Consider the following 16,624-nt stretch of genomic DNA (forward strand, 5'->3'; position numbering starts at 1 on the left):
TAGTACCTTAAATGTTTTTAAAGTATAAAGCACTATATCAGCAGTTCCAGGTGAAAGATAGACTATCAATGGTAGAAAGAAAATAAGGGCACGAGTGGTGTGACAAGAAAAAGTAGAGCATTTTCTGAGAGTGTAGGTGGAGGTCCATTTGTAGGTGAGCGTGAGTGTTTTCAATCTGATGTGGGATGCTATAGAAAGCCTGGAGAAAGTGATGTGGGAGACGTCGGCAAGATTGAAAACTAGTTGTGCAGCTGCATGACGGATCAGCGGCAAGAGTCCAATCTCGAGATTGCAAAGGACTGAACAAGCTCTGAACAAGGACTGAACAAGTAGCCTCCATAGAGAAAAATGGCCATCTTCTTTAAACAATACTCTCATCGCTAGAAAAACTTACAGCTGTTACGAGAAACAGAAGCAAATCATGTCTAGACATTTCTTGGCCCTCGTTCCTGACATATGTGGGAGATGAGTCCTAATAACAGTCACATAAGAAATCGTTTTAGCATGTTCCGATAAGCCTGTAAGACACTAGAGGATCTTCATGTGCAACCCTGTCTCAATATTTCCTTACCTCACCTTGTTCTGTACTATTAGGTTCCTTATTGTTGTGTACAAAACGTAGCCTGTCCTGTGTAACCCTTGCTCTATGTTAAAAAAATACTACGGATGAAAATGTGAAAGACATATCCAGATCTTCTCAGTGATGTCGAAGAGAAGCATAGGTTGTTGTCCAGAAGTACAGAAAGGTTGTTTGTGTTGCCAGGTGTGTTCTGCAGACAGATCTCAAGGATCTTTACATCTTCAGAGACACATGACATCTCAGTCTTGCTAGGATTTCGTTTCTGGTGATGAGCTGCCATCCGTGCTGAGTTACGAGCTGACACATTAGAGAGGAATAAGTCGAGTGTCGTCCGGATAGCAATGGCATATGAATCACGTAAGTATATTACCTCACTGAGAAAGTGCTTATAGAGGGAGAAAAGAAGAGGATAAAGCACTCAGGCTTGAGGGGAATCAGTGGATTGTCTGCATGGATTAGATGTGGATAGCTTTCTATGTCACCTGTTATGACTGTCTCTCCAGGAAGGAAGTGGATGTGACTATGCTGGGTTTTAACACAAGTTTGAACAGGAGACTCTTGTGAAAGTGTTGAAGGCTGTTGAGAGATCAAGAAGGATCAGAACTGGAGATAGTCTTGGCATCTCTAAATAGTCTGTAGTGTGTGAATTTGTGTGTGATTGTGCCCTGCGATGGGTTGGAACCCTGCCCAGGGTGTCCCTTGCCTCATACCCTGAGTCTCCTGATATAGGCTCCAGGCTCCCCGCAACCCTGTGTAGGATAAGCAGTACAGAAAATAGATGGATGGATGGATGGATGGATGGATGGATGGATGGATGGATGGATGGATGGATGGATGGATGGATGGATGGATGGATGGATGGATGGATGGATGGATGGATGGATGGATGTGTAGCCACCCCAAGATAACGGGGAAAATAACCCAAATAAAAAGCACACAAATACGATCCACTTAGAACAGGCATTATTTAAGAATTTTTTTTTTTTTTTTTAATTAAAAAATAATAATAAAAAAAACAACCAACACAGTCAGGCATTGGTCAATTAAAACAGTCACAAGAGGAAATTAACAATAATCATAGGAGGACTGAGGCTTCCTGTATGAAGGGCAGGCTAGTATGACAGCACCAGCTATACAAAAGGGAAAACAACCCCACCAATCAGAATCATACCCACAAGATTCACTGCAAATAAACACAGCACTAATAACGACCCTTAGTTAGGTAAAGCCTAAGTTGCAGCAAAGCAAAATAAAGCAAAATAAAACCAAACAAAATCAGCAAAAGGCTCTGCGAGTGAGGGGGAGGAGCTATACCGAAATGACCACATCTCACTCGGAATCGCGGACCCGATGACATAATACTCACGATGGCACATACGAAAATCATGATAGCTTCTTTAATAGTTGTCACGGCGAGAGCTGGCGCTCCGACTGGCGCTACGTTAAACTGGAGCATTGTGAAAAGGACGGGATCCAGTTCTCATGTGAACTTCTAGAGGAAATTAGATCCAGAATCTATTCAATAGAAATACTTCACAGGGACTCACCCATACAAATCTATATGTACACCAAGGCCTCCATCACTGGGCCTTAGATTTAAGAACACTATGTTCCCTACTTCTTTTAGTGGAACTGACAGCACAGAACCTACGTGTCCTTACCTGGAATTGACTTTTACCTGATACATGCTGTTTAAAATCAGTCCTTCTACATCGTAAATATTACAACCAGTGTACACTGAATCAGTGGACACACACCTTCCCTCTCTCTGTAATACCCACGTGTCTTCCAGGTGATTTATATCTCTCAGAGGAGAAGAGCAGAGTGACTTTAAAGTCCACCTCCATATTTCTGGCCCTCCTTTACAGACTCTCTTTCTCTCCCCGACTCCTGCACTCTCAATCCTGAACTTTCCACAGTGACAAGCTCTCCATCAGACTTCAAGGAGAAGCACAAAACACGATTGTGAGATGAGTCGGGACACTCGAGGGTTCTTATCTCTGTAATACGGAGCTCGAGATTATAGACGAGAGAGAAAGAAGAAATGCTATCTGCATTTCTCGTTGCCCGGTGACGGATTTCATCCAGCTAATAATTTACTGGCCTTGTACCAGTCGACCCTAATTTCATTGCCTGGAGTGGAAAGAAAACTATAGTGTTTCCATGAATAGTGCACTTCAAATGCTTTCACGCTTTCTTTCCCTCGCTCTCCCACCCTCTCTTTCTCTCTCTCCGTCTCTCTGTCTTTCACTCATCCTGCATGCCTGTGTTCAACTCCAGCTCATCTTTAAAGTGGTGCATTACAACCATTTTTAATACACCAAATGTTCAATAAAAATCAAACTAACCCAAAATTTCCCATTAAAAGCATATCGGTCATGTTTATTTAGAAATTTCGAACTAACCCAGACAGTTCCATTACCTGATGTGAGGGGGTGCCTAACGAACCAAAAAATGCAGCAAGTCAACCATTTATAGGAACATCATTTTGGCTATTCAGATTAACTCAATTCCCACCAAATGAATAAATAAACAAACACAATTCCCACAACGCGCTTCACAAGACTCTGGATGAAACCAGCTCAGGAAAAACATTTACAGTGGCTCGTGCCAGCACATAAAACAGCTCCATGAGATAGCGCCTGAGAGTTCATCACTAATTACAAGCTTTCAAAGATTCATGAGCTATTATAGAAAAGCCTTGCCGTCCTTCAGGGGTTTGAGGCTTTCTTTTTCTTTTCCTATTTTATTTATGCAGGGGGTTTAGTGGTCAGCATGTTTGCCTCGCACCTCCAGGGTTGTGGGTTCAAATACCGCCTCTGCCCCGTGTGTGCAGACTTTGCATGTTCTCCCGGTGCTTCAGGGGTTTCCTCTGGGTACTCCGGTTTCCTCCCGCAGTCCAAAGACATGCGTTGTAGGCTCATTGGGACGACGATTATGAAATACAAATGTGCTGGAGTTGGCGCCATTAAGATATCAGTTCTGCTCAAGGTGTGAGGAATTAATAGAGCTAGCAAGATAAAGCTCTGTTCTCTAACTTTATCAGTCACCCAACCTTTGAGACCATTCATGTTTTTTTTTGTTTTTTTTTTAAAGTTGAACAAATCACAACTTCCATAATGCTATTAATTCATGAAGGCAAGTGCTAGTGTATAATTCATCTGAACAGAGCTGACTCTGGAAAGAGCTGGGCGCGGGGGGGGGGAGGGGGCGGGGGGGGCGGCGGCATGGGAGGGGTTGGAGCTGAGAGAAAAAAAAAAAAGAGTGGACAGGTGAAGGACAAGGAAGAGGACAGAGGGATGGAGTGTCAGAGATGAATGAGGCAGAGGAAAGGTGAGCAGGGAGGTGACGGAGAGCAGCAGAGGGATGGAAGAAGGATAGATGCAGGGGGTAAAAATATACAGTCGGAAAACAAGTCGAGATGGATGAGCGAATTGGGAAAGGAAACCAGATGGGACAGATTTGACCGAGCCAGACAGAGAGAGAGACTCAGGGATTGAGAGGATTGAGGGTTGTTAAGGAGCTGGAGTGAGCAATAGGTAGAATTGGCGATGAGGACAGGCTGAGAGGAAGCCAGGCTCTCTCGGGGAAGGTCTTTAAATTACGCTCCGATGTGGACAGCTCGTCAATTGTGGGTCCAGAGCTTGTGCTCCAGAGCCGTGCTGTGCTTGTTTCATTAGGACTCTCATGTCAACGCCTGCCCCCTAAATCCCAGCACCCTTTATTATTTATTTATTTGTATATTTGCTTATTTACGTAGTTACATCCTGTCTTGTGCTGCCCGCTGCAGGCCCCAAAAAATGTTCGGAAACCTCTAGCTCCGCCAATGAGTTAAAGCTATTAGTCACACCCTAATGGGCATCTTGCACTTCAAGAGTTTATATCATTTACATACACCAATACTGGCGTAGATGACGTATTAAGCCAGCTATGATATGTCAATCAGTTTGGTACAGTTTCAGGGTAAAAGAGTATAAAGTTTAAATTCCTCTTGATTTTGTTTTTGAAATTTTCAGTCTTTGCTCACAAACATTTGGACCTTCTCATCCTATTCAGAAGTACAATGAAATAACACATTTAATAATAATAATAAACATATAAATTACACACAAAACCACAAGTTGTGTAAATAGACTAACGATGAGGAAACAAATAACAGGTGCTGAGTAATTAACGAGGTAGATATCATGTAGAACGTGGAAGGCCAAAAGGGACAAATGGGGGTTGGGAAGAGTAATAGAGCATGGGTCAGTGCGATACCACTCTTTGAACTCTTCTTACATTTAGAAGCAGCCTTTATTTGTCAAATATACATTACAGAATAGTGAATATTTTTTTCCCCCTGGATACCCCTGCTTGTTAGGAAGCTGGGGTTAGGCATAATATGGCACCCCTGGAACGTTGTAGGTTAAGAGGCTTTCTTAAGGGCCCAATGAGGGCAGCTTGGCAGTGCTGGGGCTTGAACCCCTGACCTTCTGATCAGTAACCCAGAGCCTTAACATTTTAGCTTTGTAATGTATCTGTGTGATATATTAAAGATCGTACAGAATGAAAGAATGAAGTCACAGGCACATGTTTTGTATTTATTTATTTATTTATTTATTTGTCTATTCAATTAACATTTCATTTAATTAACTTCTCAGCTGTTTTCACAATCTCATGTCATTATGGATACATCAATATGTATCTATTGCTATTCAGAGTTATGCATGGAATTTGGATTTAATACCAATGTCACAAACACTGCTATTCAGACCTTTTCAAAACAGAAACAGTATATTCTGGTGCAGTGTGTTCTGTCATGTCTAAATCTGGGAATTGTCCTACTTTCAGAGGTGAAAACAGCCTGCTGGGAAATGAAGGATGTCTTAGTTCAATGAGTTTTATTGTGTACGTCTCTCGCTCTCTCTCTCGCTCTGGCTCTCTCATTTAATTCATGTGTATTGACAAAGCATTCATTTGATTTAAGCTGGGAAAGGAAAGTGGCGTAAAGAAAATCCTGCCATTATTTAAAATCAATAACAAACACTATGCCTTTTCCTGAACATTCAGCACCATCCATCAAACGCGGGTTATCCTATTTCAGACCGTGTATTGTATTTCCTGCAGAACGTACACTCTTTAATCTGTGCTATTGTACAAGGTGCGTTTTTCCAAACACTTAATGAATTGATAGAATTCCCAGAACCTAAATTTTATTAGGCCAATATGAAATAATAGAAATCAGGACCTGCAAGTATATCTTTTCATTCAGCACAGTGAGTTTAATATATATATATATATATATATATATATATATATATATATATATATATATATATATATATATATATATATATATATACTATTAATAAACATGCATGAGCACTAAGTCTTCCATTGTCTGAAGCATCTGTTTACGGTATTGCACAGACAGATCGACCAATCCGCCATTTAGCTGGTGGCATTTCTTTTTTTAATTATTATGTGTTAATTTTTTTAGAATTGTTTGTCATAATTTATGGGTTTGTGTTGGTTTGGTTTCTTTATTTTTCATATTCTTCAATTAATGCCATTAATAATAATAATAATAATAATAATAATAATAATAATAATAATAATAATAATAATAATAACCATTAAAGACTGGTTTTCACAAAATGTACTCACCTTTTGATAAAGACGTTTTGATAAAGAGGTTTTAAATGCTTCAGATGAAACATCTTGATACTGATCTGCAAACTACACTGCGAGCCAAAACCCGTAGAGATATCAGCATTTCACAGCTCAGCATTCGACACACGGAAACACGTACAGGTCATTAGCTAGCTGAGAACCTTAGACTAGCTAGCAATCTTTTGATATTTTACAGTGATGAAAGCTTTGCATTAAACGTAATAAGGCAGTTTTATTTTCAGTAGCGTTCACCTAAGTTCTATACAGCCAATACGTTATGTTCAGAATGATGTGCAAGGGGCAAGGTTGCCAGAAACAGGTTTAAAGCTATGAAATGAGCTAGCTAACAAACCTAACAGGCTAATAGCATTTGGCTAGGTTAACAAGCCAGCCGACTTTACTCCTCTTTATATACTGTTGATATATATATATATCATATCTATATAACATATATATATATAGCTCACTTGATCAGAACATTTTTGGATTAGCCATGCCTTACTTGAATATATATATATTAATTCTCATTTTACTTTTACTCAAGTGTGTTTCGTACTCTTTCCACTACTGCTGACATGCAAAGACATGAGTTTGATCATACAGACTGACAAAGGTTAAAGTTAATAAATAAGGAACATTTATTGGTGGAAATCTGCATATATACAATGAGATTTGACCATTCAAAATTCTAATAAGTTCCTTTTTTCCCCCAAATAACATGCAATCTGTTCTTTTTTTTCATGTTCGTGATGTAAATAATTAAATTTTGTTTAAAAACACATGGACTGATTTGAAATGAGTCTCCGGCTCGGCTACCGCGTCACCGTCTGCATCGTTTTGGACGGATTTTGGACTGCAATTATCCTGGGAGACGAATCAGACAAGGATTTTTCTTTCCTTCTTTATTTGACTGAAAATATGTCTCAGCATTCAGTTAATTATTTTCCTGTTACAGCTCTATTATTATTATTATTTTATTTTTTTTCATTCCATATGCTCATTATTGTGAATTAATTATATTTTCAATTATATTCAGAGCTCTTCTTGGTAGGCGGATCTTTTGACGTCAAATGAGTCCTTGACTGTGAAATGCTCTTACCAGATTTCAAAAGAAGGTTTTCAAACATCCTTACATAATAACTGGAAACTTTCTGTAAAAAAAAATAATAAAAAAAAATATGGGGAGGTCACAGCGACCCAGACAAGTGTGAGGTTTATAAATGATAAAACCTGTATTGTAAACCTATAAAACATAAACAGTACCTTGTAAAATATGAGCGTGAGAGACTAATATAAAATCTTAAAGAGTGTAATCCTATTTGCAATGAATCCTGACCTCAGACCTGAGCTGCACACGCTGAAAGAGACGAGACGTCTGGATGGGAGATACATCAGAAATATCATATCACAATATTTGAGGACATTTCCACGATACTCGATATGTATCATGATAACAAACTGTAACATGATTAAAAAAAAATAAAAAATAACAGTAGTTTTCCATTCAAAATTAAACCTTAAACATAATTAGTCGTAAACTCCTCTGTCCTGAAAATGTCACAAAACTTACAGTTACAGCTTTACCTCTGACACTGGAGCCTCCGTCCATAGATGGTAAATAAAACATCTCCTTACAGAAAACCAACAAACATCAACAATTATTTTAATCTGTTTATGTTGAGGGTCTGCTGCAGGGCTGCAGGAGTACCGGAAGGGAGCAGGCGTTCGACCAGGCACTTTAGGCGATAACGTGTGGTGCACGGATAACAACCTGGTCCTCGATACCACCAAAAACAAGGAGCTGATACTAGACTACAGGGGAAATAAAACAGATATGCAGCCTCTTTTCATCAGCGGGGAATGTGTGGGGAGGGTCCAGGACTTCCGGTTCCTAGGCGTGCACGTAGAGGAGGGCCTAACCTGGAGTACTAACACCACAGTACTGGTAAAGAATCCACAGCAGAGATTTTACTTCCTGAGGATCCTTAAGAAGAACGACCGTACCCAAAAAGTGCTTCTGTCCTTCTACTGCTGCTCCATAGAGACCATACTGACTTATTGTATCTATGTGTGGTTTTCCAGCTGGACAGAAACAGAGAGAAAAGCACTCGAGAGGGTCGTCTCCACCGCCCGGAAGATTATTGACTGCCCTCTCGTCTCCCTGGAAGATCTTTACAGTTCCCGCTGCCTCAAAAACCTCAGAACATGCTAAAAGATCCATCCCACCCCGGACACTCCCTTTGAACTGCTGCCTTTGGGCAGACATTTCAGGATGATGAAAACACGAACAAATAGATTAAAAAACAGTTTTTATACAAAAGCAATAGCGGCACTAAACACTACTTGAATGCAATATTAAGGAGATGTATCGTGCGGTGAACTGCTGTGTATGTGTGCTGTGATGTGTTTCCATTTCCTTTCAGAATCTTTCTTTTCTTTTTAATATATTTTTGGTACTACTTCTAGAGGCTCTTTTATATATTTATACACATATAAAAAAGATTCTAGTGTATTATAGAACATGTGACTGACAAGTGTTTCTTGTAACCCAGGTGTGTCTTGTTAGATTGTTAAACAATAAATAGCTCTGAACATCTACTGTTGGTTTTGGCCTTCAGTTTCACCTGTGAAGACTGCATTCGCTGTTAACATGAAGATCAGGGAGCTCTCTATGGGAGAAATGCAAGCCATTTTGAAGCTGAGAAAAGAAGGAGAGGCATTGCAGAAACATTGGGCATAGTCAATGTAACAATTTGGAATGTCCTGAAAAAGAAAGAAACCACTGGTGTACTGAGGAACAGACGCCGAACGGGTCGGCTGAGGAAAACAACAACAGTTGATGACAGAAACATTGTGATAGCTGTGAAGAAAACCCCAAAAACTACAGTCAGTGACATCACCAACAACCTCCACCAGGCAGGGGTGAAGATATCACAAGAAGACTTTGAGAGCAGAAATATAGAGGCCATACCACATGATGCAAACCACTCATCAGCAGTAAGAATCGGAAAGCCAGATTGGAATTCGCAAAGAAATACAAAAAAAAAAAGTTCTGGAACCAAGATGAACCTCAAAAGCCACAAAAGTTCTGGAACTAAGATGAACCTCTACCAAAAAGATGGAAAGGCCAAAGTGTGGGGAAAGAAAGAATCTGCTCATGATCCAAAACATACAAGCTTATCTGTGAAACATGGTGGAGGGAGTGTCATGGCTTGGGGTGGGTTGCATGACTGCTTCGGGAACATTCTCACTTATTGATGATGGAACTCATGATGAACTCAGAAGTTTATAGGAACATTTTGTTCCAGCAAGCCAGTCGAACCTCAGCTCAGGAAAAACTTTATTTTTGGTGAGTAGCATGATTGATGAGAGCTAGATTCAGAGCTAGCATGAAGCATGGTGGCATGAAGCCTGGCTGAGACACAGCACACCCCTACAGCTTCTCTCTCCAAGAAAATCAGCTACGATTCTGTCCTTGTTTTGGACACAGCATTTCTGTCTGATCGCTAACTCTGAGACGGAGAGATGATTTCTGTCCTTCAGCCTTCTTTATCCATTATCCTGAAGTTTGTATACTGAAACAGGCCTTGGGTGGGAAAAGATGCTGCTTTGGATGCAGTCCTGTGCAAACTCTTGCGTTTGCAATCCTGAGCCTGTTTAATTCTAAAGCATGCTTTGGGAGAAGAGACGCATGCGAACCTTGGGAACGGAAGCTGCTCGTGCTCTGAACACTAAATCTGCTTACCTTGCACTTGAGTAAAAATGGGGGAAACATGAAATGTTTACAACATATTACAACCAGATCTTGAGCTCCTTCTCCAGTCCCACACACCGCATAGCTAGCGCAGCAAAAATTCCCAGATAAAAAAGAAAAAAGTCTCAAAATGATGCAACCAACACGATATCCAGCAGCCATGAGTACTGTTACACTAACACTACTACTAATTTCATTTTGTACACACTGAGATTAAGTTTGTACCATTCAGTAGGCAGAATCACAAGAGAATTCTATAAGATTAAGTTTGATAACGCTGATTAAATATCTGCGTCTCAATAAGCAGGAATTTTTATGTAAAGAGAAGTTTATTTAACATTTATTGTAGCAGACTCAGTGTCAGCACTTTGTCACACTCAAAGGTAAAGCTGTAACTTTAGGTTTTCCTAACGGCGTCTACACACTACGACTTTCATAGACGTCGGGGTTGTGGTACCGTTCATATAACACAACCGTTTGTCTTGCCATGGAAGTTGTAGGGTTTTCAAACACTGGCAATCGGCGACTAGGGTCAACACATTATAAAACATTTCACTATTGACGAACATTGGTGTTCAGTGATTGGTAAATGGAAACAATGATGTTCAGTGATTGGCCATTGGGGACATTGGTGATCAGTGATTGGTCGTTGGGAACACTGGTGATCAGGGATTGGTCATTGGAAACAACGGTGTTTAGTGATTGGTCATTGGAAAAAATGGTGATCAGTGATTGGTCATTGGGGACATTGGTGAACAGTGATTGGTCGTTGGGAACACTGGTGATCCGTGATTGGCAATTGGAAACAATGGTGTTCAGTGATTGGTAATTGGAAACAATGGTGTTCAGTGATTGGTCATTGGAAAAAAAATGGTGATCAGTGATTGGTCGTTGGGAACACTGGTGATCAGTGATTGGCCATTGGGGACATAGGTGATCAGTGATTGGCCATTGGGGACATTGGTGATCAGTGATTGGTCGTTGGGAACACTGGTGATCAGTGATTGGTAATTGGAAACAATGGTGATCAGTGATTGGCCATTGGGGACATTGGTGATCAGTGATTGGTCGTTGGGAACACTGGTGATTAGTGATTGGTAATTGGAAACAATGGTGATCAGTGATTGGCCATTGGGGACATTGGTGATCAGTGATTGGTCATTGGGGACATTGGTGATCAGTGATTGGTCGTTGGGAACACTGGTGATCAGTGATTGGTAATTGGAAACAATGGTGATCAGTGATTGGCCATTGGGGACATTGGTGATCAGTGATTGGTCATTGGGAACACTGGTGATCAGTGATTGGTAATTGGAAACAATGGTGTTCAGTGATTGGTAATAGGAAAAAAATGGTCAGTGTTATAGATCTGACCAAGTACTGTGTCTGTATATTAACTGATCTACAATCAATACTGCTATAAAGTCATTTAAAGGTAGAGAAGGAAGATTTTACACTGTTCACAGTGTTAGTGGCCATATTGTTTTGACTTCTCTCTGTAAATGAGGAAGAAGCTGAAACTTGAAAAGACTACCCCAAGTTAACGAGTTGAAATCTCAAGCTGGAGGTGCTTTTGGTGGGTTTTTTTTTTTTTTTTTTTTTTTTTGTATAGTTGTAGGCAGGGAATTACAAGTTGCCATTGATTTTTAAAACATTTTTATTTATTGATCAATGGCTCTTACATTGATTTTTACATGGAATTGAACATGGATTGTTGATTTAGATTTTTAATTAAGAGTCACAGAAATGAGCTAAAATGAGCTGACTTGTTACTCAATCTTGACTAAACAAAACTAAATAATCATCTGGTTCTTAACTACGGTAATTAATTAACAATAACTCCCAATCCATAATCTACAGACAGTACAGACTAATACAAACAGCTATACATACTAGGGTTTTCTAAAAAAAATTGTATTAACACACTTGTTTTGGTCTAATCAGACATTAAAACTTTTCTCGAGCGAAGAACAATTTTTATTTATTTATTTATTTTTTTTAACATCAGAGTAAAGTACAGTATTGTTGAAGAAAATCAATTAAATATACAACAGAATGAAATCTACTTCTTCCATCATCAGAGGCTTGTCTGTCTGTCCAACAGCAACGTCTTCCATGAAGCTTTTTATCTGCTAAGCAACATAACAGGCAAACAATAGCTTAATGATTAGGATTACTGCTTCAAAACCTGGCACATGAATACAAAATATAATTATTGCAACATGGTCACAGGTGTGTGTGTGTGTGTGTGTGTGTGTGTGTGTGTGTGTGTGTGTGTGTGTGTGTGTGTCGAAGATTTTACAGTACAACAGCTTCAAACGTGCCTCAGCTAATCAGATATTAAAATGGAGACTATTCATTTTTAGAATTTTTGTATTTCTATACAGTTACTGTACAGGTGTAATGTAAATACTGGTAACAAAATTATTTAGAATCACCGGTTATTGTTGTCCATTTCTCTTGATACACTGACTGGCTAAATAAAATCATCACACTGACCCTGAGCAGACCTAATAAAAACTCATGTCGACATTTACATTTTAGACAATAAGCTATTGGAATAGCTAGACACGTGCTGGTGAAGAACTACTTGTTCATTGATGGTTAGTTCCTGGATGGTAACCTGTGAGATTTGGAACAGTACTCTCATGTATTAGGTAACTGTGTATTATGTGCTGCGCTGCATAATGATCCCACTATGTATGAGTATATGGATGATACAACAATGGAATCACTTGACATCATACTTACAAAGATGAAACTGTTTAAGGACCCTCCTTTCCCTGTAAAGAAACATAAGCATGAAGATCACATACGTAATACTTATACTTTTAAAAATTATACAGTATGTACATCTAATTAGCACATAATAGACTTGCAACCCATTACACACTAATAGATACTACGGTATACAGTATTACCTGTACACTAAGAAGCTCCATGGCGAAATGAATACAGTTGTATGTAAGAAGATCATATTGTGGATTTTTCCTCATTGCATTTTTAACATTCTGTCTAAATGATTCAGGGATTCCACCATTCTTCCTATAAATTGCAAATTTAAATCCTCCAGAAAACCCATTCACATTCACTTTGCTTACAATCCCTGGACAAGAACTGGAAGATGGACTGGAAGAAGAACTAGAAGAGTTGCTGGAAGAGCTGGTAGATGAGCTACACAGATTGTTTACAGTTCCAGAGGAACTTGATACAGAGCCACTTGATCGAGAATTTGATTCTAGTGGGGGGAAAGGAAAAACATTTCAGTATACTGTACTGGTTTCCTGTAATAAGGAAATAGAAAAATCCCAATAAATACAGTGTTTAGGATTAATTATACTATTACAGATAATGACATCACTGTGATACAGAAACTGATATTTCCATTTGTTTAGTTATACTGTGAGTTTCTCTATGTTAATGTACTGTACAATTATTAAAAAAAAAAAAAAGAAAAAAATGTTTTACGTGTGAAATGAATTATCTCATCTTCATCGCAGCACACTCCAGCATGTAAGATCGTTTTGTACCATGTTCCACTTTCCACAGTAAAGAGGTCCCCAAGGTCTGAATTTCCATTGTATTCATCATCAAAGTGTTTGACAATACTGAAGCCCTTTGGATTATAGCCGAATCCAATCATCCAGGTGTCCCATGATGATGCCTACAAAAACAAACAAACAAACAAACAAACAAACAAGCAAAAACACCAGAAAAGACAAATAAAACACCATACATATATTTATTTATTTATATATACACAACCCCGATTCCAAAAAAAGTCGGGACCGTATGGAAAATGCAAAAAAAAAAAAAAAAAAAAAAAAAAAGTGTCATTTGAAAATTCAATTCACCCTGTACTATATTGAAATCACATTATTAACACATTATTTGGTGTTTTACTTTATGAATTTAATTTATTTTGGAAAATATACACATTTCAATTCTGATGATTTAAACAAAAAAGTTGGGACAGTCGACTTTTTCTCACTGTACGTCACATTTTCTTTTAATAACACTTATTAAGGGTTTGGACGCTGAGTGAAGACTCCATTTGGTTAAGCTTAGCAAGCAGAAATGCACGCCGGTCATCCAGTATGCATTTCTTCAGCTGGCTCATGACTGTTTTTAAGACAGTGACGTCTGAGGGATCGGAGATCATGCGCATTCAGAAGAGGTTTTCGGCCTCGCCCTTTACACAGAGACATTTGACCGGATTCCTTGAATGTTTTAATTATATTGTGCACTGTAGAAGGTGAAACGCCCCAAATCCTACCGATTTGTCTTTGGCGAATTTTGTTCTCAAATTGTTGGCGGATCGGCGAGCCTCGACCCATCCTCGCTCCTGAAGGACTAGGCGTTTTTTTGGAGGCTCCTTATATACTATGATTAGACGATCGCCTCACCTGTTTCACATCACCTTCTTATTTCAACTATTAGTCCTAAATTGCCCCGTCCCAACTTTTTCTTTGCATGCATCAATTTCTAAATAAACATTTATCTTCAAAAAACTATGCAGTTGATTAGCTAAAACGTCAAATACGTACAAATTTCTCATTTATAAGTTGCTTTGGATAAAAGCATCTGCTAAATGAATAAATGTAAATCCATTTCAAAATACATTTTCAAATCACTGCTCTTTGTTTTTATTAGCATTTCTCCATACTGTCCAAAATTTTTCCAGAATTGGGGTTGTGTGTGTGTGTGTGTGTGTGTGTGTGTGTGTGTGTGTATATATATATATATATATATATATATATATATATATATATATATATATATATATATATATATATATATATATATATATATATACACACACACACACACAACCCCAATTCCTGAAAAAATACAGTAGGAGAGCGGTAACACTACAGCAGTATATAGACACTCACCATTATTAATGCTCAACACCGACACTGTAAAATATTTAAAAAATATTCTGTCAGTTACTGTTAAATACTTTAATCATGAAACGCTAACATCTCATTACAAAATATATTACAATACATAATAAAAACAGCCCAACAAATCCAAAACAATAATACTGTAATAAAACTACGCCTAAATTAAATAGGTTTAAAGTATACTTGATCGAATATACCTTTTGTTCTGATGGTCGTCACTTCTGTTTCTGAGCAAAAGAGAAAGCAAGGAGCTTTTATAGCAGGAGGGCTCTGCTCACAAAACAAGTTCAAGTGGTTTTGTAGTCATTTCAACGATACACAGTTGGTACAGTATACAGTGAAATGAAACAACGTTCCTGTAGGACCATGGTGCTACATAAAACAGCACATTAGACAACATGGAACTAAATAAGATCTACAAACATTCTACATAAAGTGCTCATGCAGACGTGTGATAAAAACACAGGACAGTACAATACCAAAATAGGAACAGTATTTTAAAAAGAAAAAAGTAGTCAAACTGGTTATACTGTACTTACAGATCATGTGCACCAAATTAGCAGCTGGATCCCACTTCCTGTGAAACATGTATTTCAAAGTTACCACTCCCTACGAACAACCTTAACACTGCCTACAAACGACCACACCCCAACCTTAACACTGCCTCACTGCCTCAGAATATAGTCTTGCACTGCAAAAAATATCTTAGCAAGTGAAAATATCTTGAATATTGTCAAATGTAAATGGTCTGCACTTATATAGCGCTTTTATCCAAAGCGCTTTACACTGGTTCTCATTCACCCATTCACACACACCAATGGTAGCAGAGCTGCTATGCAAGGCGCTGACTTGCCATCGGGAGCAACTCGGGGTTCAGAGTCTTACCCAAGGACACTTCGGCACGTGGAGTCACGTGGGCCGCGAATCGAACCACCAACCCTACGATTAGTGGACGACCCGCTCTACCACCTGATCCACAGCCCCCATATCTAGTATGCATCTAGTATTTTCTATAACAAGATTACAACAGACCAAATATAAGATAACTAAAACCCATTATGAACATGTAATATGTCAGTAAATATTTATTTTAAGTAGTAAAGTGTTTTAGCTCACAACCTTCATGCATAAAGCTCATAAATAGCATGTTTTAGTTAAAATGTGAGAAAAATTGTAAAGTTCTGCCAGAATAGTTTGTCTCCAAACAAAATGGAGGTGTAATTTTATTCAGATTTTTTTTTTATTAACAGCTCTCATTCATGCACAATCGAACCCCATCTTTAGTTTGTTGGTTTTCATCTGACTTGTGGATAATGGCTTTGGTGAACTGTGCTGTAAAAAGCGAAAGCATTCATTCCCTCAGTGGATTCTGAATCTTCAGGCAGGCTTCCGCAGTGATCTGGCAGTCGTTTGAACACGCAGTGAAGGCTGTTGCTTTACTCTGACAAGGATGGTAATGCGGCGGGGATTTATTTATAACTGTGGGAGGATGAGGTAGAGATGGGTGTGAGGGGGAGAAGAGACACAGCCAAAGAGATTTACCAAAAGCGTTAGAAGAGCTTCAGGTCTAAACATGTCAGAAATGGCTGAGAGAACACCTCCACAGAACTCGATGCCCACAACAAATATCTGATGGAAACAACCGACTGCCCGATGAGTCACTCATACGCACTGATATAAGCTGGCTGGTTTTCCATGGGGTGGGCTGACAAAGCTGTCCAGGCTGCT

At 38.9% G+C, this 16,624-nt stretch overlaps 1 long non-coding RNA gene across 2 annotated transcripts; it reads right to left on the bottom strand.

Moving 5' to 3' along the window:
• Positions 1-11,628: 11,628 nt before the first annotated feature.
• On the bottom strand, positions 11,629-15,470 carry LOC108276581 (uncharacterized). 2 transcript variants are annotated; one of them, XR_001814932.3, is made up of 7 exons: positions 15,436-15,470; positions 15,094-15,166; positions 14,885-14,908; positions 13,458-13,653; positions 12,911-13,227; positions 12,741-12,772; positions 11,629-12,121 (listed from the first exon to the last, which is right to left on the bottom strand). It is a non-coding gene; the product is annotated as an uncharacterized LOC108276581 (long non-coding RNA). The 2 variants fall into 2 exon arrangements; XR_006983873.2 differs by lacking the exon at positions 14,885-14,908.
• Positions 15,471-16,624: the final 1,154 nt, after the last annotated feature.

This window comes from Ictalurus punctatus, chromosome 16, assembly GCF_001660625.3.
Source record: "Ictalurus punctatus breed USDA103 chromosome 16, Coco_2.0, whole genome shotgun sequence".
Classification (NCBI taxonomy): domain Eukaryota; kingdom Metazoa; phylum Chordata; class Actinopteri; order Siluriformes; family Ictaluridae; genus Ictalurus; species Ictalurus punctatus.